This window comes from Myotis lucifugus, unplaced genomic scaffold, assembly GCF_000147115.1.
Source record: "Myotis lucifugus unplaced genomic scaffold, Myoluc2.0 scaffold_42, whole genome shotgun sequence".
NCBI classification, from domain to species: domain Eukaryota; kingdom Metazoa; phylum Chordata; class Mammalia; order Chiroptera; family Vespertilionidae; genus Myotis; species Myotis lucifugus.
In genome coordinates, this window is record NW_005871090.1 from 1,655,259 (window position 1) to 1,682,244 (window position 26,986).

At 43.8% G+C, this 26,986-nt stretch overlaps 3 pseudogenes; 2 read left to right on the forward strand and 1 right to left on the reverse strand.

The window, feature by feature from the left end:
- Nucleotides 1-6,225: 6,225 nt before the first annotated feature.
- LOC102419286 lies at nt 6,226-6,724 on the forward strand (annotated as a pseudogene).
- A 3,636-nt stretch (nt 6,725-10,360) lies between these two features.
- Nucleotides 10,361-12,974, reverse strand: LOC102430603 (annotated as a pseudogene).
- A 9,004-nt stretch (nt 12,975-21,978) lies between these two features.
- Nucleotides 21,979-25,151, forward strand: LOC106697023 (annotated as a pseudogene).
- Nucleotides 25,152-26,986: the final 1,835 nt, after the last annotated feature.

The following is a 26,986-nucleotide window of genomic DNA, read 5'->3' on the forward strand; positions in this document are numbered from 1 at the left end:
CATATAGAATTCAAAAGAACAGTATCAAACCATGAAATGACCGGAGGAAATCCAAAAGAGTTCTAATTTCCCCCACTATGACTATTTCTGGTACTTTACAAAATAAAAGTCAAATTTAAAGAATGAGTTTTTTGCTCTTACTGAGTGAGTGCTTTGAGCAAGTGGATGATTTTCCCAGGCCTTCCCAAAAACCTCTAGGTTAATTTTTGGTGACATTGCTAGGGAACTCCCATGAAATCTTGTGGGTCCATGGAAACGATGTGTAAGTCTCTAACGTATTATGTAGATCACGGAAGTCCTATCATGTGAAAATGTTCTGTTCCAAAAGTTCCTTGGAACTTTGGATGCATTTTTCTTACAGAACAATGTTCCAAGGGATGGTTATCTTCCCAAGCCATCATAAAAGCCTATTGGATTCCCCAAGTGGCTGAGCTGGAATGAAAGTGCTCGGAGGCCCAAGCTTTCAATCCTTTGCGAGACAGCTCGATGGATTGGGAAACTGGTAGAGGCTCTGCCATATCCTGTCCTCCTCCTTTTGGGAGAACTTGGCGGCCCTTGAGTGGTGAGAGGGAGGAGGGCCTGTGGGAGTGGGGCCTTGGTGGGGAAGCTAAGGTCCCCTTTGGAAACAGCGGAGGAAGGCTCCATGTTAAAGGGGAAAGGAGGAGACAGGAAACCTCCATTAAGTTGTTTATAAGTTGAATTGTTTCTAAGGCCGGAACTGACAACTGTGTTTTTACAAAGTAAAAAAGGATGCAATGAGTTCCACAGCCTCCACTCAGGCATGTACAATGCTTAAATAGATCAGAGTGAATTTTTCTTTGGATAGGTAGTTTAAAAAAATTGAATGTTGGGATAGTGTATAAATCCTTTCAATTTGAAGATTCTTGAAGGCTATTGCTGATGCCATTGGAAGAGGATTGTCATATTCATGCACTGTGAAACTGTTCAAATCACTGCCTAAGCAAGGAATTATTTTGTTTTTGCTTCTCCACTTAGACAAGGGAAAATGTTTTGTTTTTTTGCATTCTATCAGCTGGGCTTTTATTGTTTTTCATGTGAGGACAAATGTTCTTTGAGAGGTGGGGTCTTGTTTGAGGAAATGTCAAGCTGTCTCGTGTAGATTTATTGGTGGTTGTGGCAGGTGCCAAATGTTTCAAGAGGTTGGTGTATACAGTTTTTCCTCTGTCCCCTGGAAGATTTTTCTGGAACCAGGATTTGTTCTCTGCAGGAAGAAAGCAAATGTGCTACACTCAAAATAGTGAATGACAGAAAAACCTAGAGAAGGCTTGTAGTGGATGGATTTACATCATCTGAAAGGTATTTTATGCACCAAGTTCCAAAGTTAGAGAAGTCCGCTAAACAAGGAACTTTCATTTAAGGCCCAGGCTTGTGGTATATGGTGTCTGGGTGGGCTGAAGAGGCATGATTTATGGAGTATCATGGGTCTTGCCTGCTCTCAAATACTTGCGTCCAATGTCTAGAAATTCCCATCTTTGACACAGCCCCGAGTGAGCACCGACAGCTTTACTTTCCCACTACGTACCCACATGAGCAGGTCAAATTCAGTGTGAACCTCTTGGCGGGGAATGTTTCGGAGGCTTATGTTTTATCTTAAAAATTCCTGGACATGTTGCATCCTTTCCATGACACATTCATTTTTTTTTAATTTTAAAAATGTCACCCATCCTCCAATCTTTGAGTGAAACTGATGTTCCAGGAAGATGCACATGTTTGTCCTGCAGCCCCGAGCACTCCCCCAGGCACTGTCTGTCTCTTCAGGAGGGGAGAATCCTGCTCTGAGAACTAGGACTGAAGTCCTTGTCCAAGTGGTGATCCAGCCATTGTCCTTTGAAATGCACAGACCCTCCCTTGGAACAGTGACATGTGAGTTCATTTTTATGCTAGGAGGAAGTTATTTGTCAGAGGAGTTCATTGTCATTTTGGAAAAGAATACTGAGGTTACTGAGAGATTAGGAACTAGAAATCTTTAGAGATGGATAAAAGGAAGGATTGAAAATATTATCCTGGGAGGGTAACCTCTGTTGGGGAACCGATGTTGAAGGGGGAAGAGGGCCGTGGGGCTGAGGAAGAAGAAGACGAAGAAAAATGATGAAAGTGTAAGTGGCAAATTTGGCCTGATATTTTTTAATGGTTTTCAATTCTTCCAAATATAGTTCCAACCTTTATTCCATTGCTTAGTTCCAACTTCAACACATCTATTCCAATGACAACACCTCTACCTGGAGACTCAAGTCAACACACCCACAATGCTAACTGCCGGTGAGTGACTCCGCCCACTCCCTCCTCCTGCTGCATTTCCACCTGCTTCTTTACCATTACACTCTTTGGCTCAGCCCTGACACCACCAACTATTGGCCTCACTGCCCCAGCCAGAGCCTTCCCCAACCTCTCATGCACACATCCAGTTGATCATAAAATCTAACCAAATAGCCTTGGAAACAATCTTTATTCTCTGAATAAATTATCTTTCCTGCAAGAAAAATTCAAAGGGCTGAATGGCAGACAGTTTAATAAAGAGCCACTTACAGAGTAGGGATGAGGAAACTAAGAAAAAATAATGGAAGACCCAGGGACAACTGTGGGATGCTGTTAACACCCTAGGACAGTGATGGCGAACCTTTTGAGCTCGGCATGTCAGCATTTTGAAAAACCCTAACTTAACTCTGGTGCCGTGTCACATATAGAAATTTTTTGATATTTGCAACCATAGTAAAACAAAGACTTATATTTTCGATATTTATTTTATATATTTAAATGCCATTTAACAAAGAAAAATCAACCAAAAATATGAGTTCGTGTGTCACCTCTGACACGCGTGTCATAGGTTCGCCATCACTGCTCTAGGAGATAAAGGAAGGTGGTTGTGGAATTCCCAAAAGTACACTTACGTGTGAGCTTGGAACTGTGGACTAAGAGCCACCCAGATGGGAGCTGAAATAGTGCAATGCAGGCAGGAGGGGAGGCAGGAGGGGAGCAGGGGAAATAATCACCCTCCCTGCTCTCCCTCCTCCCACCCTCTGACCTTCTACCAAACATCAGAGGATGGAGGAATTTAGTGCCATAGGCCATAGGGTCAGGCTCCTGGGCACAGAAAAGTCAGAGACTGGAGCAAAAGGGACCTGGTGGGATAAGCAGCAAGGGGACAATCACCACCCCAGATTCCTCTCCTCTAGTTAATACTTGAGAATTCAGCCTCCGTTCAAGACCATTATCTTTTTCCTGGATGGTAGAAGAAACAACCTTCCCAATTGTCCTAATTTTCCCCACGTTGCAATTTCACTTTATTTTAAAAACCAACATTTTAAAAACAATGTTAATGCTGACAGATGTTGCCCAGGTGTAAGATACATCCTAGGGGCGGGGTGGTTACCCACGGCCAGCATAACACTTGGCGGCTGTGACTCCTTTCCTATGCGCTCCCCCTCAAGAGTACACAGGGGACTGAATATAGAACTGATATTACATGATGGTTAAGGCATTACCTACATTTCAATAAGAAAATTCACTTGCCAACTCTGTGTTTAAAAAAGTATTAAAAGCATCATCCTGGGGCACAGTACATATCCACAGCGGGTGCTCAACAGATATTTGTTGAAAGGATCAGTGATACTTAGGACACACACAATGGTGGGTCTTTGCACATAATTGTTTACAGCCTGGCAGCTTCCCATTGTCAAAATGTTCTTAATATGGTGGAAAAGGTCTGTTCACTGACCCAATTTCCTATCCCCATCCTGACCTTCGAGATCTCTTCTTCCGCCTCTTCCAACACCACCTGTTCCTCAGCTCCTTATCAGTCCTTGGAGAACACTCTTAAAGCAATAATCTCTGTGCTCTTTGCACATTCCCTTGACATTTAACATTTTTATGCATGCTGGCCCAAATTCCAACTGCCAGCACCTGACATACTTTGCCCAAGGGCCTCTCTGACCACCGGAGCTCACTCTGCCCAGGCATGAGGAAGACTTGAAGTACCTGGGAGTTAATGGCCCCTGGAAGCATCTCTCACCAATGACTTTCAAGAATGGGTGTGTAGATACCTTCCTGCAATCCATCATGACACCTACTTCTAAGAACAGATCATTAATGATTTGCCATGTGAATGAATAAATGAATGAGTGAATGACTGGCTGAGAAGATGAGTGAATGAATGGATGAGTTACTAGGTTTGTTTGTCCTATGTTAGCAGTAGGACCAGAGAGAGAGTAAAATACCCCTTTTCCAAGGTATATTTTCTAAAAGTTTCTGGAAGTTTTCTTGTAAAGTTTCTCAGTAAGCTTTTCTGTAATCTGTGAGAAATGTGTGGATCAAGTTAAAAGGTGCATTTCGTTCTGCATGACTTTTCAGAAGGTTCTCGCATGCTCTCACACTCACTTATCCTGTTGATAAGAGCAAATGGCCTACTGCGTATGGTTCGGACGCACACTCACATCCAGTCCCTTCGAAGCGTCAGTCCTGGAGCTCGCTGAGGCCCGCGTCTGCCACGGGAGTCAGCTAGGACATTGCCTAGTTAAACATTCATCCAGGATTTCATGGGGACTTGAGAATCATTGTTTTTGGCTGGGCTCCTGGGTTTGAGGTTTCTTCATGTAGGACTCCGAAATAGGATTTGGAAATGTCGTCTCTAATCCCAAAGTATGTATTTGGGAGGCTGCCTTCGCCATTACCCACCTAATAATTCAGGCTCCTGGGTTGTTTCACCCAAGTGCATTCATACCTTAGTTAGAGTCACAAGGGACTGATCCAGGAGACAGAGTACCGGGTTCCAATGCTGGTTTCATTAGACAAGTTATCCACTGCTTGCCGCCCCATTTTCCTTATCCTAAAATGCAATGGTTGGAATTGACAATCTCTACATCCCTGTCCAAATCTAAAATTCTGGGTGGGATTCTGAAATCTACTCTGCCACCAACAGTGTGTCCTCAGAGCTTTGCCCATTACTCATGAGAATGTCAATGTCTGGGTAAATAGATCTTTTGGGGTCAGCTCTAAAAAACCCAGAAGTACATATTGTATGTTGATTTTGGCACATGGACAAGTCTGAACAGGGCCACGTCAAGCATTTCACCATGATAGCTGCTGGAAGGAAGGGCCAAGGGAGGCGGTGTGGGCGAGCTGATTGGAATGAAGAGGACCAGCCCAAGTCCTGTGGCACAGATGACCCTGCAGAAGTGTGGGGAGGGGGTGGGGGCACTTGGGAGTGGATTTAGGAGTCATAAAAAAACCATTAGAGTCCATATTGGAAATGGCTTATGACACTGTCTCAAAGCCACATTCTCAGACAATAGGGAAAGCTGTAAATAGATCTGCACAGTTGTCCAAGCAAAGCAGAATAAAACCAAGGAAAGCCAAATTAAACAGGCTTAACCGAAGTTGTGGGTGAAATCGCTGAATGTTGCTCATGCCTTCAGAATGGGAAGCTCTCTTCAGAATACTCACAACAGCGGTCTTTGGAGGCAGCTATGGGCTGATTGGCTGGCTCCACCCTCCCACCAGGCCAGTTCAGCATAGAAGAACGAGAGAAAAAGACCCTTTCAAAGGGGTGGCCTCACACCTTGGAGGACTTGTTTGTAGCATCTCTCTATTGTTACTCAAGTGATAACATTTTGAAGATCATGTTAGACTCCAAAGCCCATGACTGAGAATTATACCACAGGACAGAATTATAATGACATGTTGGAATCTCAGAAATTTTTTTTATTTTAACATAATTTCAGACTTACTGAAGAGTTGCAACATTGTACAAAAAATTACTATACCCTCCACATTCACATTCAGTGTTCTACCAACCCTCTCTCCATCCCTTTCCCCTCTCTCTCCCTCCTCCTCTTTCTCTCCATACTTTTCTTCTTCCCTTCCTTCTATCCTTCTTCCCTTCCTTTCTTCATATATAGGGTGATATATATATATATATATATATATATATATATATATATATATATAATAAAGGCAGTGTTTATTAAAATGTATTTCATTTCAAAATTGAGCTATCAGCTGTTAAAGGGTATATACATTCTTTTGGGACACCCTGTATATATATACATATATTTATTTCCCCAGAACTATTTGAGGATAAGTTGCAAACATGACTTCTCTTTATCCTTAAATATTTCAGTGTATATTTCATAAAAACAAGGACACTCCTATATATTCATAGTACCATTATAAAAAATCAAGAATCAGATTTTCGATGGTGCAGTCGCAGAGTGGCCAACAGAGTGCCAACAGCCTGCAGAACAACATGCCGAAGTTTTATTGTGACTACTGTGACACATACCTCACCCATGACTCTCCATCTGTGAGAAAGACACACTGCAGAGAATGTGAAAGACTACTATCAGCAATGGATGGAAGAGCAGGCGCAGAGCCTGATTCACAAAACAACTGCAGCATTTCAGCAAGGAAAGATGCCTCCTACTCCATTCTCTACTCCTCCTCCTGCCGGGGCGATAATCCCACCTTCCCCAGTCTTCCGGGTCCACCTCCCCCTGGTATGATGCCAGCACCCCCTATGGGGGGGCCTCCCATGATGCCAGTGATGGGTCCTCCTCCTCCTGGGATGATGCCAATGGGACCTGCTCTTGGAATGAGTCTGCCTATAGGAGGGCACATGCTAATGATGCCTGGGCCCCCAATGATGAGACCTCCTGCCCGTCCCATGATGGTGCCCACTCGGCCTGGAATGACTCATCCAGACAGATAAGAAGAAAGGGGAGCCTCTTTCTAACAGGCTTCTGTTACTCGTTCTTCACCAGGAGATCGAGGTGCTGTGATTCTGGGTGTTTTCTAACAGCATGACAAGGAAGACTCCCTCCCTCTTCCTATCTAAGAAAGAAGAGTTTTTGAGAGGAGTAGTGGGACCAAAAAAAAAAGCAATTTTCATTTGTATTGTGAAATGTGAAAATAAAATGGTCAACTCTTTAAAAAAAACCCCAAAACAAAAAATATCAAGAATCAACACTGATATTACCTAGTTTCTAGACTTCATTCACTTTCTCAATTGTCCCGATCATCTTTATAGCAAAAGAAAATTCTGGATCACATGTTGCATTCATTTAACATAGCTTTCGTCTTTTTGAATATGGAAGAGTTCCTCAGTCTTTCTTTGTCTTTTATGATATTTTTGATGAATGCAGGCCAGTTATCTTGTGGAATGTCCCTCAATTTGTGTCCGTCTGATGCTGTGGAATTTCCTTTCAGCTCTATGCGCTGCCTCCTGAAGCACAAATGCCCAGCTGCGATTGACGGGCTGCAGGAAAGAGCTTCTCCAGCCCAGCAGTCTAGAGCTCACGCACACCCCCCTTCGCCCTGGCTTGGGGGTTTCCTCCCCTCCTCCTCAAACACGGTTTCTCCTTCTGCAAGGGTTGTGGGAAAATCAGATACTTAGCCTCTAACAATGCTACTAAAGGACTCTGGGCAACTCCACTTGCTCCCTGAGTTGCAATCTCTAATTTCCCTCTGGTTCTAAAAGAGTTGTGATTCTGGTGCTCACCAAATTCAGAAAAGTATGTCCGCAAACATGAACCTGACAGTGAAAAAAATGAAGGAACGTACCTGAGGGCTGGAACTGAGTCCATGTGCATAGAGAATTCGTGGACAGTGCATGTGATTTAAGAAGCAAAGTAGCCAGTCAGAAAAAGACAAGTATCACATGATCTCACTCATATGTGGACTCTAATGAACAAAATAAACTGATGAACAAAATAGATCCAGAGACACAGAAGCACGGAACAGACTGTGGAATCTCAGAGGGAAGGTGGGGGAGGGCGGGTGGGTGGGAAGAGATCAACTAAAGAACTTGTATGCATATATGCATAACCCATGGACACAAAAAGGTGTTGAAGGCCTGGGATAGGGGAGTGGAGGGGATTAGAAGAAGTCAATGGAGGAAAAAGCGGACATGTATAATACTTCCAACTATAAAGATTAAAAAAAGGAGCAAATTTTGAGAAATATTACTCTACAGAAAATATCATAGTTTGCTATATTTTTCTGAGGATTTTGTTCACAAAAGTTCAAGGTCTCTGTACTAGTATTTTAGGAAACATAGCCCTTGAATCTTCATTCTATCCAACTGATTTCACCTGAGGGCACTGCCTTCTTTTGTAGGCCCGTCCCAAAGTCCTCTGGGACTTGAATTTTTGCCTTACTGAGTCTACATCTCCTTTCTTCTCTTTATAAAAGCCAGCAGTTTCCATAGGAAAATCCTGCGACAGATTATGAAAGGGGGAGGGGACTTGATAAAACTGGAGTGGATGGTGTGTTTGTCAATAGTGTCCAGCATGAACCCTGGCAGGTGGGGTCTTCCATTGTGGCAGAGAGGAGGCCTGAGATTTCTTCCATGTCGTTACCTTCCCATTTTGATTCTACTTCATGCTGCACGGAATAACGTCCCAAATCAATTTCAAAGCCTCTCAGGAAGAATGAGTCACATTTAGGTGGTTTCCTCTAAAACCTATCCTGAAACAGCTGGCAACATTACCAGTTTCTTATAATTCCTTCCAGAGACATTCTGGAAACATTCTATATCCATCATATACACATACACATACACATACACATACACATATACATACAGATACACATATACATATACATATACATAAACACATACCATATACATATACATATACAAGTATACACACATATATACTTTTATTCCACCCTAATGGTGCCACATTATATATGAAATTCTATATTTTCCTCTTTTTCTTCTAATGGGGCATTTCTGCGATCTGATCCATATCAGTACAGGTAGGTTGCCTCATTCTTCTTTTGTGGGGTGTGTGTGTGTGTGTGTGTCCAGATTCTTTTTATTTATTTGTTTTTGTTTTTGTTTTTAAAGAATGGGGGCTCAAGTATAAGATGCAGATTTTTTAAAGCGTTTTTGTTTGTTTTTACAAAAGAAACAAAAATAAAACAAAAAACTCCTTATACATTCCATAAAAATTGATAGAAAAGCACTGGCCAGAACAGAAGAACGGTCAGCAGCCCCCACACTCCGCACCCTACACCCTCACAATGTGGTCTCCAGGGGGAGAGGCCAGTCTGCGCAGGACAATGCTGAGGGCACTTCTCCTTTCTCCCAGAGCTGTCCCCTGTCTGTCCTCCAACCCCAAGCCCCTCCTAAAGACATGTGGAATTAGATCTCCAGTTTTTCTCTATCTTTCACACACCACTGTTATTTCATAAATTTTTATATTATATTTTTTACACCAATGTTACAAAAAGGTGGGAGGGAAGGAGAGGCAGACAGTGTATTTTATACCTATAAATGGGTGTTGGGGAGATAGGGGATTGGGGCAAACAAAACACACACGGTCACTATGGAAACACAGAGTTTCATAGCAAAACGTGGTGGGAAGCAGGCCTTGGAGACAAAGAAGGGTGTTTAGTGGCTTTATTCTCAGGGAGAGATGGCGATGTGCAGGTCCCTGACACAAGTTATGTGACCTGTCAGGGAGGGAAAGGACAAGGGAAAGGAATAGAAATGCAGTTTTATTCCCTGGCTGGTGTGGCTCAGTTGGTTGGGCATTGTCCTGTGCACCTAGGGTTGTGGGTTCAATTCTCAGTGTGTGTGTGGGGGGGCATGCAGGAGACAGCTGATCCATGTTCTGCTCTCACATTGATGTTTCTCTTTCTCCCTTCCTCAATCTCTAAAAAAACCCCAAAGCAAACCCCTATATATATAAAAGCCTAAGCGACGGTCATGACCGAATGACTGAAACAACCGGTTGACCAGTCGCTATGACACGCACTGACCACCAGGGGGCATATGCTCGGTGGTGCAGTGGTGAGGGAAGGAGGAGGGGGGGATGGGGGAGCCACATGGTGATGGGGTGCCGGCGTCCAGCGTCTGTTACTTCCGCGCCTGGCCCGGCGACCGTCGCCTCCTCTCCTGACCCCCCTGGGGCCTTCCGGCCACAGGCTGAAATGGGGAACTGGGGGTGGGTGGCGGCGGACACGGCCCCTTTCCCAGGGAGGCCTAGGGCTGGCTCCCTCCTTGGGGCCAGTGGCCAACCTCCGGCACCCCTTCCCTCCCCGCTGGCAAGCCAACCTCCTGTGGTCCCTCCCCCATCCCTCCTCCTTGGCCAGCAGGCCCCAATAGGCCTGGCCTCGATTGGCCTGGCCCCAATGGCCCTGATCCCAGGCCAGGCCTAGGGACTCCACCTGTACACTAATTGGTGCACTGGGCGTCTAATAATAATAATAATGATAATAATAATAATAATGATAATAATAATAATAAATATACTAGTAATAAATAAATCAATAAAATATTAAAAAAAAGAAATCAAGTTTTCTAAGGAAGGAATCTAATGAGTGTAGGCATGTCCTGTTAGCGTGAAGCAGGGGTTAAACATTGCTGCTTTCTCTTCAAAGCCTCTGGTCACTCTTAAGAGCTTCTTGTTTTGATTTGTCTACAAGAGTCGGCACAGACCTCAGACCATTGACAATGTCCTTGTTTTCCAAAGTAGATCTCATTCAGCACACTTCTGATTTTGTTTTCCATGTCCTCTACCAGGCTCCCAATATTGGCTATGTGTGGGAGCAGTCGCTGGCAGTTTCATCTTTCTCTGTCTGTCTGATCAAGCTGCCTCCAGGGTTCATGGTGCCAGAGCTGGATTTGCTGGTCTGCAGCCACAGCATCACCGTGGAGGCCAGCTTGCAATGGGCGATGGGACCACTGGATTTCTCCTGCACTGCTGCCACGTGGGTGGAATCCCAGCAGCCTTTGATATTCTCTGATCCGTCTCCAGCCCTCTTTATGAGGATCACTCCAGCAAAGCCATGATCCAGATCCCAGAGGTAGGCAGATGAGATGCCTCATTCTTCTTAACAATTGCACGTTATTCCACGACATTGTTGGCTGCCACCTCCAGCTTTCTCAGCCGAGCAGAAGGCATGGCCTCATTTTCCAACGGAGGGTCCTATCTGTTACTCCATGGTGACCTGTAGGAGTTCCCATCTCTGTTGTGTCACACAAAAGTTAACCCTTTCCCACCACCTTGTTTCTGGCAATTTTCAGTGGCTGGTCAACAGAAGACAGGAGATCATCATATAGACCGGGAACCAGGTCATTCAGGCTGCGGAGGTTTATCTCCATTTGCCTCATTAAGTCCAAGGCACAGTTCAGTTGTTGATCACTTGTGGGGGCATCTGTGGCTGTCTTGGTCCCAGCGTCTGTTGCCTCATTCTTCTTAACAATTGCACGTTATTCCACTGTAGGGATTCCCTGTACATTATTTAGCTGGTTTCTTACTGATGAATTAGATTGTTTCTAATATTTTGCTATTATAGGCAATTCTGTTATACCTCATTCTGCACATGTGCAAGTATATCTGTAGAATAAATATCTAGAAACGTTATTGCTAGGTCAAAAGATATATGCAATTTGAATGTGGAAATATTTAAATAGGTTTGAAAATGGTCAGTATAAAGGGCAATTGGTTTGGGCCAAATGCATCACTTGGGAAAATAGGATATATTTCACTAAAAGCAGACATGTGGCCACACATCTGTGTGCTTTAGTTCAGTAAAGCACAGGGGTGAGTTAGGACAGAAGTACATTACAACATCACTCTTCTGGAGCTAGTGACTCCAAGGTGATTGGTAAGTGTGTGGTCAGTGTTTCTGAAGATCTGTCTCTAGCCGCTGATATGGTCCATAAGTTGCATCTGAGCTTTGTATGACAGATACCAGGCTCCTGGGAAAAGCTCAGCATCTTCCCATTGAGAAGGGAGGCTTCATCAGCTCTTACCCCAGAAGCTTGTAGTCCCAAGGCAAGTAGTCTCTGGAAGCCAGGATTAAGCTATAAACTTGATGGTGAAGGAGCAATCTATGAGACTAAGTAATAAATCAGAGCCAGAGAAGTGACAATGAAAACAATTCTCCATTCAGATAAGAGCCTGGTATCTCTGGAGCTCCATTCTCCCACCTCCTGCCCCATGACATCAAAGAGTTGGGATGGACAACGCAAGAATTGGGCGTCATAAAATTAAGAAGCTTTTTTGTTGAAGGTGTCCCACCCCTTGCAATCAACTTCCGTTGGAGCCTCAAACCATAATATTTCCAGGGCAGAGTTCTCAAACACCAGGTGATGTGCCCAGAAGGAACAAGATGTTTGTTTCAACAGGGAAGATCCATAAATCTAAGATACCACCTCTGGTAGCTGGGCACCCCTTTTTTAATCTCCTGTACTTTAACACATGAAGCATTTCCTCGTGTGTTAGCATGGGAAAGGTCGAGGAGGAAATGAGGCTGGAGGGAAATGGTTGCATTATCCAGAGTAGACACAAGAAAATAGAATGAAGAAAGAGCTGTGGCCTCCCATTTATCTATATTTATTCCTTTATCAAACAAGACAGAAAGTGGACCTCTCTTTTCCTGAGTTAGTGTTTCTAGAGTTCAGGAAGTACAGTGCACAGCAGTTAAGTCAGGGTCATGGATTCTATACCCAGCTCCCTCATTCTCCCAGTGACCATGGACTTAGCCCAAGGAGGCTCAGAGTCTACATTTATAAAACAGGGGTAATAACAGTACGCTTATCTCAAAGATAATGTGGGTAGAGACAACATACTGCCTGGCACATACAAACTAGTCAATAACTGTCGGCTGTTCTCATTAATATGAATCTTACAGAGTCAGCTGTGTTGCAACTTGGTTTGCACCAAAGCCAATCCCTTATTGTCACAGTCCCTTGGGGAGCAGCATTGCTTTGGCTTATCCTCCTTGGATCATGTGTGGCTTCCATATATACAGACTCGGTGCAGGTAATAGCATTGGATGGCAGGAATATGCAATGCAGTTGTACATAACTGGACATTAGGCTAGTGGTTTTTAAAGTGTCTCCTTGAACCATTAGCAACTTCATGCTGCAGACCTCATCAATCAAAATCTCTGGGTTATGGCTGCTCCCCTACCCCGCAAGGCTCCAGGTGATATGGATGCATGCTAACATGTGAAAAACACTGATCGGATGCATTGAAGTCTCCTACTTCACACAGGAAGAGCTGGAGTGAAGAAAAAAATGCAAGAGGTCATGCTCATAGCTCATAGCTCATGGCCTAATTTGGGTGAGTGGTTTAACAATCTTGCCTGTTCTTGAATAGTCTCCTCTTTGGCTGGGAACAACTTGTCAAGCTGCAGATATCTCCTTTCCTCTTTCTCTCCCTGCTTCTCTCCCACAACACACAAGATAGTTCCTGCCCAGGCATCTCAGATTTCCATTTCTTCCTTAAAGCCAATTAAAGGTCTCTAATCCCTCCTGTGTTTACCTAAAGGATCAATTTGATCGGAAAGGATGAATGGGAAGGGCAAAATCCTAGAAGGGCTTGGGAAAGGAAATTTCTGCTCCAGTGGTGGGAACACACCCTTTCTCACTAAGCTTATTATGAACTGGTGCATTTTTTGAATTAGAATTCTCCATCCAGCCGGCCTCTTTTATCTAAAGCCTTGGGTTATGCTTTCAAAGGCAGCGTCTGACTTTATTTACCCTTAGTATTAATACTTTTGAGATTCCCCCCCGCCCCAAGTCATCTCAGCCTCTCCCCGAGTAATAGCTTGAATCATATGAAATATCCATGTTTGTAGGTGGAAAGCAGGTGGATATCAGCAATGTCTTATGATTCAACTTAACATATGCACTCAGGTCATTTACTGGGATCCATCATTCTGCCTTCCTCACAATTGAAGGCCGATTGTTTTTAAGGACTTCTAGGCACAGCAGATCATCTCCCTTGTGAGACCACTTAGAGTTTGCCACTTACTTGTTAGGGTTTTTGTAAAAATAAGTTAACCTCCAAGTCTTACTTCCCTCCTCTGTAGAGTGGGGATGTGTCACCCTCCTCATAGGTTCATACAGGATTAAATGAGAAATCTGCCTACAGTGTCTGGCGTGGTGCCTGACTTCTAACTGGTATCATATACATTAGTGTCCTATTTCAGTGAGGCTGGAGGTAATATTCTTTTTTTTTATTCTTAAAACTCATGTCTCTGCCTCTTCTCTGTTCTACATATCTACTGATGGTCAGTCTCCAAGTTATAATTGTTACTCATCTAGAAGTGAGGGGTCTGGACATGTTTTTAAAGCCCTTACACATTATGCGTGGTTTTGAGATGGCAAGAGAGTGAAATATTTTTGTCTCAAGTAACCATTATTCTTCTTCATTTCAGAGAAATGTCAGATTAATTTATTTATGTGTTTTGGAATCTTAATAGAAGAGAAAGCAGCTCAATAAGTGAATGCAGAGAGTTCCGGTCTCATCACTAACCAGATTGTGCAACCCCAGAGGATCGGCTTAACCTCTGAGTGTCTTTGTTTTCCTGGCCTGGACACCAGGCTTGTACATATGCCTCAATTCCCTCAGTGAGGATGAAAGAGATGGAGCTAGTGCTTCATGAACGTGCTTTGAGCTTTAGGAAGGCAGAGATGTTACATAGATACAAGGTGTTATTACACTACATAAAAACCATCATTTTTCTTCGGCAAAGTCACGACACCAGGAAAACCTATCTTCCATTAAAGTTCAAAAGCAGAATGAGGCAAGAAAAAACAATTTTTTTTATTTGTTTTACAGTAGAACCATCATCACCCCAGAGATGTTTTGGAGGGTGTAACAGGAGTATTCTCAACGGTCTTTAAGAGCAAGGTTAAGAGCTACCTGCACTTGGTGCTTCCTTTACTACACAGGGGTGAGAGTCCTGGCGGATTGTCTTTCTGGTTAATTACTAGATGTTCAAAAAGGTGAGTGGAAACCTGATACTCTGCAAGTTGGACTGTTGACAAGTGACCCTGTGAATTTTCAAAGGCAGGTGTTGATTGGAAATATGCATGTGTTCCCAGCCAGTTTTGCTTATGGAGTCATTCTATGCTTGGAAGTAAACAAAGGAAAGTAATCCAACATTTCGATCAATAAAAATGTTCTGTGTCTTATTTGTAAATTGAGAGTTGAATAATGACAGGTATAAGGTACCATGCATGAGCAATGAGTTGGGAAGCCTCACTTTCCTGACTGTGAAACTGTTTGTATTTGTAGAAAAATGGGAGCTTGATGTGTGAATGGGAGAACTGGACTCTGGGGGCCTCTATTTTTTTTTCTTGTTAAGTTAAAAGGCTTGTAGCTTTTTGTTTATATCAAACTATGCAGTATAAATGCATCCTATATAATAAAAGCCTAATATGCTAAGTGTCTGGTAGACTGGTCAGCCGTTCAACCAGTCAAAGCATAATATGCTAATGATATGCTAAGACCACTCAACCGCTCGCTATGACGTGCACTGACCACCAGGGGGCAGATGCTCTGACTGGTAGGTTAGCTTGCTGCTGGGGTCCGGCCAATTGGGACTGAGTGAGACAGGCTGGACATGCCTTGGAGCCCTCCTGCAGTCCCTCCCCGGCTGGCCAACCTCTTGCATTCCTCCCTGGCCCCAATTGTGCACCGGTGGGGTCGCTCAGCCTGGCCTGCACCCTCTTGCATCCAGGACCTCTCGGGGGATGTTGGAGAGTCCGTTTCAGCCTAATCCCACCGAGGGACCCCACTGGTGCACGAATTTGTGCACAGGGCCTCTAGTATTTAATAAAGATCCTTACTCAAGGATTTGCTGAGAGATAGATAGATAGATAGATAGATAGATAGATAGATATACAGATAGAGAATGAGAGAGAGAGAGAGAGAGAGAGAGAGAGAGAGAGAGATCTATTGCTTTCTGTATGCTCCCCAATTTGGATCAAACCGGAATGAAACCAGCAACCCTTCAGTGCGTGGGACGATATTCAACCAACTGAGTTACTCTGATTGGGCTGAATGTGTAGTTTGAATACCTTCCTTTCTTAAAAACTTTTCAGCTATCACCACTGATGCCTTACTTATCAAATATCCAGTCTCTCTGTGGACATTCTTTCTTCTTCCTTAAAGAGGAAGTATAGTCTAGTCTTTCTCCATTCTCCTTCTCCTCCTCTTTTTACAGGTCATGGTTACAAATTTATGCCCATTCTGGCTACTTTCTTTGGTCTCTTTTGGGGAAGGCAGGTAATCAGGATTACTAACAGCTGCCTTAGAAGTGATTAGTTAAGTAAATGAAAAGTGAATTAATACCATTAGTAGCCAACCCCAAAATAGGTCAAGATGGAAAAATTCTGTAGTTACATCATCTGATGCCAGCAAAATGATAATTCAGGATTTTTTCTGACATTTTTCATTTGGCAAATGCCAGCTTTCTTGCATGAGTCTAAATCAAGGGTGGCTTCCATAGAGGCAATTTGGCATAAAATACCATCAGAGGTTGGCAAAAGTAGGTTTGCAGTTGTTTGTATGGAAAATACAATAATCCTATATAATAAAACCCTAATATGCAAATCAACCGAGCGGCAGAACAACCAGTCGCTATGACATGCACTGACAACCAGGGGGCAGACACTCAACGCAGGAGCTGCCTCCTGGTAGTCAGTGCGCTCCCACATGGGGAGCACTGCTCAGCCAGAAGCCGGGCTCACAACTGACGAGCACAGTGGTGGTGGCAGGAGCCTCTCCTGCCTCCGTTGCAGGTGGGCGGTAAGGAGCAAGGGGTCCTGGACTGCAAGAGCCCTGGACTGTGAGAGGGATGTCTGACTGTCGGCTTAGTGCATGAATGTCATGCACCAGGCCTCTAGTTAATAAATAATAATAATACAAGAATAAACTCTGTGCTTTGTGTACTCACAACTATCCATCTACTTTTGTACATCCCTGTATATGTTTTAAAAATATGACTTGGCACTGTCGCTTGATTAGAGACATACCAACTAAATATTGAGGTGGACTCTGCTCTGTCTCTGCCTCTCTTTGCAGCTCTTCCAAACACCCCAGAGCTAGTGATCAGATTAAAAAGCTTGAGTTAGCACAAGCATTTCAGATGTCATTGGAGGAACTGGAGCTGGGAACTAACCATGCCCTTGTCACCCAGGTTGTGATGTCATTGCTGATATTCTCCAGGTTTCCTACATGCACCTAAGACAGAAGAATAGTTTTGCAGCCTTTGGAATTGCAGTAATTTGCAGGTGGAAGCTCAGTCCAAACTAGTTTTTCTTCTCTCCATGCTGGTTTATTTTAATTCAGTCTTAAGGCTGAAGGTACTAGAGAAGTTACCAAAACTTTACTCATGTGGACACTTTTTCTCACTAAATGTGAGATAATTAACTTTCTTCTATTTTCTGAGACATAGAATTCAGCCTAAATTCAGTTAAAATGGGATTGCCAGATAAGCATTTTATTCAATATCAAGTCTTTGCATGTCATTAAGTTACAAGGGAAAAACATAGACCAGAAAAATCTACTGGGATCAGAAAATCTACCTGTTTCTAAAAAATTTTGGACTTACATTGATTGCAACACTAGGTAGCAGGAACTTCATCTTTAAAAAAAATATATATATATTTTATTGATTTTTTTTGAAGGGAGAGGTATAGAGAGTTAGAAACATCGATGAGAGAGAAACATCGATCAGCTGCCTCCTGCACACTCCCCACTGGGCATGTGCCTGCAACCAAGGCACATGCCCTTGACCGGAATCGAACCTGGGACCCTTGAGTCCACAGGCTGACGCTCTATCCACTGAGCCAAACTGGTTAGGGCAGGAACTTCATCTTTGTTCCCTAATGTAATCCTAGCATTTAGCATAGTTTCTGGCACTTAATAAATGCTCAATAAATAATTCTTGACTAAACAATTAAAACATGAAAGTTTTTTTTTTTTTTGGTGGCTGTCAGAGAATTTGTATCAAAGTCTACATTGTCAATTTTCATCTTACTGAAACACAAATATTGTTCTAGGGCCTGAAAGATGATCAGGTCTAGACCCCTCTATCATGATATGTATACATGCCACCTTATCCTCACCCTACACACACACACACACACACACACACACACACACACACACACAGGCTTATGTGCACACTTAGGCATGCTTAGACCATCTGGGCATGCTCCTTATCTGATCATTTGGATAGGGTCCCTGCTTGCTGGATAGAGTAGAACCATTTGGACTTCTCCAGATGGGTATCTTGGTAGGACACCAGTGTTGATGGCCAACAAATATTTATTGAACACTTAAGTGAATGATGAAAGTTTCAATTTTTATTTCCAGAGCTCAACATGAACTAAAAGTTTTATATGACGTGATTTATAAGAGACACAAGAAACTATACAAAGCCATCTTTGGCAAACATCTTGATCCTGTGAAATATATGTGCCACATTATATTTAACTTAGAGGCTATTAAAAGACTTAGATCTTTATTGCTTCTTAATATTCTGAATAGAGTCCAAAATGGTTTTGAAATGTCCTTTGAGTAGCCTATAAATACCTCCCACTTCATATCAACACAGTATTATTGCCTTCTGGATATTTTAGCTACAGATATAATTTCATTAATTTTATCAGGATTCTGGTCTATTTATTATTGGGCTGATGATTTCCACAGCAAACTCTTCATAAAATGTATAGCTTAATAGAGGGTTAACCCATATTTAATTCACTTTGTTAATTTTAAAAGAATTAGGACACAATAGAGTTTATTAGAATTTACAAACCCTATTGAACATTATCTGCTCTTTTCTGAATGGTGCAGAGGAGACCCCAGCACCTTGTTGCGCCTCCTGATCATCATTAATGTGATAACCATTACTGCATTGCAGAAGTATGGCTTTGCCAGCTCATTACACACCACACACATCAGTTTCCTCTTGTTGAATATCCAGCGTGCCCAGGCTGTGGTTCTAGTCAGAAGAACCGTTTCCTATTCCTATCTAATTATCTTAATTGCCACTGCTTCCTATTATGCCACAGAAGTAGATAAGAAATACATCAATTAAAAATTGTCAGCCTCACTACGTAACCCATAGATTACAGGTGGTTATGGGTTTAATCTGGTTTGCTAAAGTAGGGTGGATTTCTTTACTAGATCTTTTGTGTTTTGAATCCAAAGACATTTCAGGAAATGAGTTGCCGAATTCCAGCAGCTTGAGTTGTGGGGTGCCTGTGTTTTTTTATTGTGCAATTATTCCATCACGAATGGCACTGTTTAGGCATGGGATGCTGTTTTATTTGACTTTTATGTGATTACTTTGGGCCTGAATCCAGTGGATGCTCCCCTTTTTGGCCTTAATCTACTGAAGAGGGAGTGACTTCTTTCTATGAGTGACCTTAAGAACCAGTGGTTGCACTTCAACAGATCACCCACATTTAGCAGCTGCAGAACAGAATTCAGACACTTCTGTAGCCAGCTTATATCAGCCCCAAAGTTGGTAGATTCATTACAAGCTTGTCTCTTGATTTTAGTCAAAATAATCTGATTTCTTTTCTGAAAAAAAAAAGAAAGAAATCTTTCTTAGACCATTTCCTTTCTTTTTTTTTTCCTTCTCCAATCAGCAGATCAAAACTTTGGGCCCTTCTGAACCTTAATTCAAACATCACTTCAGAAGTTAACACATTTGAGTTCCAAAAGCAATGCTTTTAACTTCTGTCCCATGGTCAATAAGGGGCTAAATCGATCTATAAACAGTGTCAGATGGTGTCTCACACATGGCACTTAAGAAACCTTACTCCTGATAGTGCCTTGACCTCAGGGCCCCCTGATCAGGCTGTCTGGGTGACACTGAGCAGGGAGGCATCAAAGCAAAGGCCTGTGCGGTCCTGTGAGCCTGACAGCCGCCCAGCCCCCGGGAGAGGGTGTTGAAGACAGGACAGGCATGGAACTGATGTGGACACAGCATTTTAGTTTGGCTTGTTGCATGACTGGGGGAGGCAGATTTCTGGCTCCCTTTTCTTCCACTGGTTCCATTTCCCATGCCACCTGCATTGCAGTTTACCTAGACGCTTTGCACTGGGCACTGATGGAGTTCAGGGATGCCTTTCAAGGAAGCCAAAACAAGGTCAGCTCGGAGCTAGGGAGGCACAACGTAGTCTCGGAGGATGGCAGGGTGGTCATCTGTTGAGCAGAGCAGCGTTTCGATGTCCTGCAGACTGTTCATGGCAGACACTGTTAGTTTCGTGGAGGTCTCTTGCAGGCAGTTCTGCCAGACACTGAGAATGTCTAGTGTAACTATCTGAGGGTGTTCTGTGACCCCGAGGTGTGCTTGGTTTGCTTGCAGGGCATACTGGGAAACTCGGGAGCTAATGCCCCCAGAGAGGTATTAGTGGATTAATACCCCTTCTTGCTCCTCAGTGCACAATTCTGAGATGTGTTCCATACAGCCTCTCAGGGTGGTCCCAGTGGGGTTGGGCCCACAGTCTCCCACAGCAACTAACTCATGGATACACTTTATATTGGCTTTCTTTCCCTTCCTTTCTCCCAGCTCCAGTCTCTCCCTCTTACTTCCTGGGACATTTCTCAAATAAATGCCCGGCACCCAAGTTCTTTTCTCAGGACCTGCTTTGGGAGAAACCCAAACTACCACAAGGGACAGACAACAATGCAGTTGTCTTATCAAAAAGAATTCAAGTGACCCCCTCAAAAGCTCTATTTTCCACAAGTTGGCACCCCCATGCCTTGGTTTGGGTTCCCCAGAAGCAAATCCTAACACAAGGATTTCACTGAAAATTGTTTATTTGGGAAGTAATTCCAGAAAATGCTGTTAGAGTAGGGAAGGGAGACAGGGAAGGGCTGGAAGACATAAAGGGCGTATTATCAAACCAGTTACTACTGTGGGCAGCTGGAGCCCAGTCCTGAGGAGGCATCTGGAGCACTGTGGAACAGGCCTCAGAGATGTCCTGCCCAAGGGGCGAGGCAGCCTGAGTATTGAGCCAGCAATTCTACATCTGGCATGGACTGAGGGAGGCTGTGGGATGACTGCGCTCAGGCTGACCATGACCGTGTGGCCAGAAAAGAAGTCCTCTGGAGGAGCATCTCAGTTTGCAGCGAGCAGCCTTTGGAGACAGAGATAAGCGCTGAGGAAATTTGTGAGGGCATCCAAAAAACCCCTGCTACACACGCTGAGACTAAAAACCTACAAATATATTTCTGAAATAAAGGGAAATGCAAAGGAATGGTTCTCTCATTCAACAACTGTTTATAAAGCCCTGCCGATGTTCCAGTGCTGCAGACAAAGGTGGGAAAGATTGTGCTTGTGTTGCTTTCGTGTGGACACTTCCCTCCTGTAAGCGCTCCATGGTGGCCAGCATGGAGAGGCAACTGTGAATCCTAACGTGACTCACAGAGCCTGGCTTTCGGAGTTCATGGTTTCATGCAGACCATTGGACTGAGAGTTAGAAGACTTGTGTTCTAGTTTTGGCTCTGCCCTTCACTAGCCATGTGACCATGTTATCTTGCCTCCCAGGACCTTGATTTCCTCTCGTGCTAATTGAAGGAGCTGGCATAAGATACTCTGGGGGCCTTCCTGCCTGAAACGCGGTGGCCAAGGATCCTTGTGCTGAAGTGGGCGTGGGGCAGGGCCGTTGGTGCTGTGTGGGTCACTTGCTGTGGACAGCCTCTGGTCTGGAGGCATTTCAGGTCAAGTGATGCCTGAGCTGGGAGAAGTTAGAACTGAAAATGGATTTTTATGATTAAAAGCAACGAGGCTTAGGGAAGCAACATGCCTTGTGCAAGCTCACCCAGTTAATTAGGGTGCAGAATTGGAGGCAGAACCTAGTTTTCTATTGCTCAATTGATGGATCTTTCTATTAATCCATGAATCACACTTTTTGTAGCAAGCTGTAAGAAATATGGCTTTTGAGATGGTAGACTAAAGGCTGAAGGACCCACTTGATCCAGAGTAATCATGAAATTCAAAGGCATTCACATTTAAGGGCTTAAACCAAATCTCAGAGGCTATATAGTTCATTAAAAATGTTCTCCTGCTGAATTGGTTTTATGTATTTCCCAATAGAATCCCCAGTCCATACATAGGGATTGGATTCAAGTGGAAAAGGTGAACCAAACAACTGAATACAAAATATCCAATTTCTTTTTATACCTTACCATGAGTGCTTGCGTCAGTAGTTACCACCTGTGTTATTTAGCCTTGGTTGAAATAGATTCAAGATGGCAGGTTGGTGACAGGAGAGGCAAAAAAGGGAAACAGAATTGAAGAAAAAAGTAGGGGAGCCCAGCCTCTTTAGAATGTGAAAGTAATTTAGATGTGAATTTAAAATGTGAAGATGTCCCAGAACTGCTCTTCCTGTGTCAACACAAATAACTATGTTGATTTCATGAAGTAAATGACCAGCTAGGTGATGATATGTTTGGCCTTACACAGGACTGAGTTCAGGCAGGTGATCACAGGGTGAATTATAGGTATTATGCAAACCACTGCCTATTATCTGGCCTGATCTTCATGTGCTGTATCATGTTCCATCTGAGTAAAATTTTAAGTGTTTGGAAATCCTGCAAAGTAAAAGTCCGCAATAGACTCTTGTGTGGTCCATGGACCAGCACCATCAATGTCACTTGGCAGCTTGTTAGAAATGCAGAATATCAATCCTGACCCCAGACCTACTGCATTAGAATCTGTGCTTAAACAAGATCGCCTACGGATATGTATGCATGTTAAAGTTTAAGAAGCACTGTTGCTGGCAAGTGCTACTCAAAACAAGTGGGTACTTCCTTGAGTGGAATCACTGAAAAAACTTTCAGCCAAAAATAGACTGCTCAAGGAGACCTTGCAAACAAATGGAAAAACTGAATGTAATGCAAATAATTAATACAATGATGTCATGCTTAGTGCTGTTGTGAGCTAATATTGAAACACTGTTAAATCAAACACATAACTTTTAAGAAAAACCTGCTCCACTTTTTTTCAGGTGTAAACATATGGAAAGATGTTATTTATAGTTATACCTTAGTTCTTTCCACAAAGGATAGAGATATGTGGCTATTAGGCACAACAGCTATGGTTGCACAGAAAACCACCAGACACTGTTCAAGGGCTGTTGTAATTTCCACTCAGTGTCTTCAGACTGTACATGAACTAGATCTCAAAACCTTCCAATTCCTTCCTTGTCTTCAAATCCACAGAGATAATTCTGTCTTAGTTCTATAAGATCATCAGCATTTATTCCAAAGGATATAAGATATTTGAAAAGTATGGGAGTTAAAGTTGGCTTTTTCTTTTTCAAAGACCATTGAAAGGATCATTTACAAGACACATCTTGACTAAATACATTTTGTTGGGAGAAGTGTTTAAATTTTTAAAGAGAACTAAAGGTTTGAGAAACATCTTTTCACTGGCAAGCTTCAACAGAATAATTACGAACCATTTTTTAATATCCATACAATGCATGCAATGCTTCTTGAGAGCTAGGCTTGGAAATGGCACTTCTGCTATGTTTCATTTGCCAAGGAAAGTCCCATGGCCAATCCTGGATTCAAGGGATGAAAGTAGACTACATTTAATGGGAAAATCTACTAAATCACATTGCAGGGGAGGGAAATAATTGGGAGAAATGTTGTAATCCATTTACCACATCAGAGTAGGCTGATTGCTATAGTAAAACAAACCCTGTGTCTCAGGATTTTAACACAATAATGTTTTATTTCTTGACTTTATTACAGTCCAATAAGGGTGGTCAGGGGAGTGGGGAGGGGTTCTGCTGCACACAGTCATTCAGGAATGCTAGGCTCCTTCCTTCTAGTTATTGTGTCCTCCAAGGCCATGAAGTCTTCTATCGTGTCCTCTGTTTCCAGCCAGTAGATAAGGAAAGAGCAATATATAGCAGGAGCATCTACTCCTAATCGTCCCCACCTGGAGGCATTGTACTTATTGCTCTGCCTTCTTTCTGATGGCAAGAACATGGGACGTGGCCCAATTGAACAACAAGGGAAGTTGGAAAACCTGGTCTAGCTGTGTTAGGAGCACAGAGGGAAAATGGTGTACTGAATACCTATCTGGGCTCTAGTTATAGTTATTCCAGGAGAAGGTGCACCCGAGGTAAATCTTGACCTCACCTTCCTCCTTAAACAACCTGAGCTTTAGCACCACTCATTTGTCCACAAACTACCAGATCCCAGTCTCTGTGAAGTTGCTCAGCCACTGACCCTGCAAGTCAGCAGCATGGCAAGTGTCTGTGCAAGTGGCAGGAGCTCTAGCTCCCAGATCTGAAGGGCCTGGGGGGCATCCAAAGTGAGAAGGAGACTATGCAATTCCTGGATGACCACCTGGCCTCCTTCCTAGAGAGGGTGAGAAGCCTGGAGGCTGATAATTAGAGACTGGACAACAAAATCTGTGAACACCTTGAGAAGAAGGGACCCCAGGCAAGAGATTGAGGGCATTATCTCAAGACCATCGAGGACCTGAGGACTCAGATCTTTGTAAGTTTTGTGGACAATGCCCACATGGTTCTGCAGATTGACAATGCCGGTCTTGCTGTGATGACTTCAGAGTCAAGTATGAGATGGAGTTGGCCATGTACTGGTCTGTGGAGGGTGACATCAATGGGCTCTGAAAGGTCACTGATGACACTAATATTACTCAGTTGCAGCTGGAGACAGAGATCAAGGTTCTCAAGGAGGAGCTGCTCTCCATTAAGAAGAACCATGAGGAGGAAGTACATGGTCGACAAAACCAGATTGCCAACTCTGGGTTGACTGTGGAGTTGGATGCCTCCAAATCTCAGGACTTTAGCAAGATGGTGGCGGACATCCAGGCCCAGTATGGAGAGCTGGCTCAGAAGAACTGAGAGGAGCTAGATAAGTACTGGTCCCAGCAGAGCACCCAGTGGTCACCTTGCAGACCTCTGAGATAGGAGCAGTTGAGATGGCACTCTTGGAGCTGAGATGTACAATCCAGTCCTTGGAAATTGACCTGGATTCCATGAGAAATTTGAAGGCCATTCTGGGGAACATCCTGAGAGAGGTGTAGATGTGCTAAGCCATGCAGATGGAACAGCTCAATGGGATCCCGCTGCACCTGGTGTCAGAGCTAGCCAGACCCAGAGAGAGGGACAGCGCCAGGCCCAGGAGTAAGATACCCTGGTGAACATCAAGGTCAAGCTGGAGATTGAGATCACCACCTACCGCCACCTGCTGGAAGAAGGGGAGAATTTGGATCTTGGCGATGCCCTGGACAACAGCAACTCCATGCAATTCATCCAAAAGACCACCACCTGCAGCAAAGTGGTGTCTGAGGTCAATGACAGTAAAGTATTGAGGCATTAAGGCAGCAGTAGTGGGGCACCCCTGGCTGGGAAAGTGGCCAATAAAAAGTTCAGAGGTCATTGAACGTGAAAAAATGTTGCATGAAACCGTGGGGTAGACAAAGTTTTGAAACACAAGATCATAATTAGGAAGGCAAGACAGAGCCAGATACCTAAGTAAATACCTGGTATCTGGTATGAAAGTGGAGCCTGGGGAGGGTTTGGAGAAGTTTTCGGATGCAGTGGCTGCTTTGGAGGCAGTGGAACTTTAATCGGAGGAGAGGGGAGTGAAGGGCAAAGGGAAAGCTTTGAGCCGCAGGGGAAACTGGATTTGTTTGCTTGTTTAACATTGTTGTCTCTAGTGGGGCCTAAAGTTGACGCCTTAATGTAGGAGGCCTATGTTAGTGCTGATCAGAAAAATGTACCCCTTAGGGCTACATTAAAAAACACTGCTCGGTGTCTCATTTGCACCTTCAAAATATGCACATACATGTGTGGGCCAGAAAAGGCTGTGCTCAGAACATGCATTCTTATGTGAACTGTAGGTAATTGCACAAGCAAGCAGGAAGTTGCGTAGGTATGCAGGCAGCCACCTGTTGGAGAGGCGTGTGCCTTGCCCTTTGAGTGCGATTTTAAAGGTTTCTGCGGAGGGCAGGGAGGGGAAGCAGGCCTCTGGGCGTCTGCTTCTCTAACTGCAGCTGTCGTTTGTCCTTCTCAAGGTTTCCTTTCTGGGCAGGGCCAAGTTCAGAGTGCGCTGTTTGTGGCTGTAAGAAAATGCCTTTTCAAGGTCTTTGTGGAAGCACTGATGCAGGGGGCTCTTCTCTGAAAGTTTGTGTTCCCTGAAATTCACAAGTTGGTTTCCTAAGGCCCAATGTGATGGTGTTAGGAGGTGGGACTTTTGGGAGGTGCTTAGGTCATCATAGTAAAGCCCTCATGAATGGGATAAGTGCTCTTGTAGAAGAAGCCCCAGAGAGCTCTCTAGCCCCTTCTACCATATGAGGACACAAGAAGTCTGTGACCCCTAAGAGGGCCCTCACCTGACCATGCCAGAGGGTTTAGAGGCAGCTGGTTTAGTTGGACATGTGTTAGTTCTGTGCTGGGAATTTGTTGTTGTTACTTTTGCGAACTGCTGATCTGGTGAATAAACTCTTCCTTTGAAATCCCCTTTGCTGGGACCTCTGTCTCCTGGTCCTCCTCCTGGTTCTACAGGCACTTTCCCCATCTTATTCACTGTCCTCTTCCTCCATTTGTCCCTCTGATGCAGGGGACCTCAAACTTTTTAAACAGGGGGCCAGTTCACTGTCCCTCAGACCTTTGGAGGGCCGGACTACAGTTTAAAAAAAAACTATGAACAATTTCCTATGCACACTGCACATATCTTATTTTGAAGTAAAAAAACAAAACAGGAACAAATACAATATTTGTATTTGCATGTGGCCCGCGGGCCGTAGTTTGAGGACCCCTGCTCTGATGTTTCCCTGGGGGTCTGTCCTTCACCACCTCCTGCCTGTCTGGACCAGCACTGTCCAATGGAACTTTCTGCAATGGTGGGAATGTTCTATGTCTGAGCTGCCCAATACTGCACACACTTGCCCAAGGAACTGACTTTTACATTTAACTAAATGTAAATGGCCACATGTGTCTGGAGGCTGCCTAGAGGACAGATAGCATAGTTCTAGAGCATAGTTCCTCTTTGGTCAGAGTTTCTTCCTTAGTGTCACCATCTACCTCATTGCTCCTGGTCTGCATCTTGCCCTGCCTGCTCTCCTGACCCACATTTATAAATATCTACGACACATCCACCTGGCTGGTCTGTGGTCCCCTCAGATCAATGCGGTTAATGTTTAACTCTTTATC